The sequence below is a fragment of the Nannospalax galili genome, unplaced genomic scaffold (assembly GCF_000622305.1).
Source record: "Nannospalax galili isolate Female #2095 unplaced genomic scaffold, S.galili_v1.0 scaffold2162, whole genome shotgun sequence".
Lineage (NCBI taxonomy): Eukaryota > Metazoa > Chordata > Mammalia > Rodentia > Spalacidae > Nannospalax > Nannospalax galili.
The window spans coordinates 41,483-43,696 of record NW_008347186.1 but is presented as its reverse complement, the minus strand read 5'-3'; the positions used below and the strand labels follow the sequence as shown (position 1 = coordinate 43,696).

Genomic DNA, 2,214 nt, shown 5'->3' with positions numbered 1-2,214 from the left:
GAAAGAAAACCAAACATAAGAAAACAGTAGATTTCTTTAAATATTCCAATATAAATAAAATAGCTCATAGAATACAGATAACTGTAAATACAGGGGGAGATGTCATTTTAAGTATAATCATCCTATTATATGTCACACAGAAATGTTTTCTCAGATATAGAGGAGAAAAGAAAAGAAAGGAAGAACCGGATCATGCTGGGTAATCGTTTTGATGTGATCCAGGAGTTTCTTTCATATTAGTTCTATTCCTCTCTCCTGAAGACTGCTATCTTGCCTACAGCTGAGCCTCATTTACATCAGATTCTAGGAATGTCCTTTCCTAGTGGTGACCTAGGAATAAATATGTGGCTCCTACATGCAAGAAATGTGATGCTTGGCCATTGGGGGGGGCTGTGAAAAAGTTCCTAGAAAGAACTCCTGCATCCTGAGTTGATTTTCCTGTAAGGCTGACCACTACAGGGACTGGAGAGCTTGGAATGTTGCAGATCCAGAGCCTATTTACAAATTATCTGGGGACATCTTTTAGTCCACAAATAACCACACCTTGCCTACCTCCGTTTCTGAATTCACATTCTTGTGACTAATAAAATGTATTAACTCAGTAGAACACCAACTCACTAATCAAAAGCCTAAGAATGTCATCAGATAGCATCTGAGACCTATGGTAGAACAAACATCCCCCCCTTTGCTTAGCAGCCTATTGAATGTGTCCACCTATGTATTTGATAAGTGTCTTGATTTATGATGTTTCTTTGTCCCATTACTATAAAAATGTAATGTAACTATTACCAGGCTGGAACATGGAACTTGGGTTAGCCTGAATCTGTGTTTCCAGGTCATGGTGACTCTTATTTGGCTCCAGAATAAACTATCTCTTATCCTCTCTGAGGTGAGTTATCATCAGCGAGTTTCTCAAAACATCAAAACCTGCTCTGATAGGTCAAGCAAGTTCTGCTTGGACGGCAATTTCCCTGGAGTTGGGAAGGGTAGGTCTTGAAGATTTGCTTCTCCTTCTTCTGTGCCAGGTACTGAGCCAAAGGCTCGGCCTGCGGGGGGCAGCTTCAGTGTCGGGACTGTGCAGAGCGCGGGGTAGTGCTTTTGTGCTGTGTGGACAAGTGTTAGGGGAAGTGAACAGTAGAGCCTGAAGTTGTTAGATTTTTGAGGTGCAGAAAAAGAAAAAAGTTTCCATAAACGACCAAAGCCAGATTTTTCAGGAGTTTGAACGGCGTCTCTTCAGCGAGGTGACACAAGATGAAAGATTGTTCTAGATTTTATGTTGCTGGAAATAAAGAGCATACACAGCTGTGGAGTCTGGAGTGAAGGAGTCTGAGTGAAGGTGTCCTTGGGCTCTTTTCCTGGAGCCGCTTGCTTGAGCAGAACAAAGCAGCTGTTTCACCTTGGTGTGGTTAGCTGATAACAGGGAAGCAGGACCAGCAGAGAAACATCTTGGTAGGAAGCCTGAATATCTGTCTTTTCATTAGCTGTGGCACTCAATCAGCAGTCAAGGTTGGGTACATGGGGGAGGGAAAGGAAGAGGGCTTGCAGTTGTCTAGGAGATAGGCAAGCTGACTAGGGAAGAGGAGGAACGGAGTGTGGAAAGAGCAGCCAGTCTGGGCAGGTTCCATGACCCCTCTGAAGCTCCTCCCTGAGGAACACGTGCAGACACCTTTTCTGTTTCCCCTGGGAAGTTCATCTAATAGGACGTTGGCAGCTCTCTTCATATTCTTGCATCTAATTTAACACTGAATTTTGGGCCAAAAGTTCTTCCAAATGAGGCTTCGGTTCCAGGAAGGGACCACTGGACCCAGGGTGGGGCAAGGGGAGGAGAGATGTGGCCCAGGACTCACAGTCCGCACAGTAGAGGAAGCCCCTCGCAGCCCCCTCGGCTCTGTGCGCCCTCCACTCCGCAGTGCGTCCTTCCTTTCCACGTTTGCTTTCTCTCCGGCTGAAGTAAACCTTGACTGCTGCAGCTCCCTGCTGCTCTCTCTGGACAGTTAAGAAGCAGTCTGTGCTGTGACTTGACAGCCCTTAAGTTATGGAACCTGGGTCCTGCGTGCTCTTTGTCCTGTAAGTTATGTTGTACTGAATCCGGTGGTGTGAAACTGAAATGTCTGGTGTTTCATTTATCTGGGGGATTGCTCTCTCCTCTCTCTCTCTCTCTCTCTCTCTCTCTCTCTCTCTCTCTCTCTCTTTCTCTCTTTCTCTCTTTCTCTC

At 45.5% G+C, this 2,214-nt stretch overlaps 1 protein-coding gene across 1 annotated transcript in view; it reads left to right on the top strand.

The window, feature by feature from the left end:
* Positions 1–1,795: 1,795 nt before the first annotated feature.
* The window catches only part of LOC103742605 (zinc finger protein 709-like), a 20,179-nt gene continuing 19,760 nt past the window's right edge, over positions 1,796–2,214 (top strand). Inside the window, exon 1 of the mRNA XM_029568585.1 lies at positions 1,796–2,067. The gene's annotated coding sequence lies outside the window, so the exon portion shown is untranslated. The remainder of the gene's footprint in view (positions 2,068–2,214) is intronic.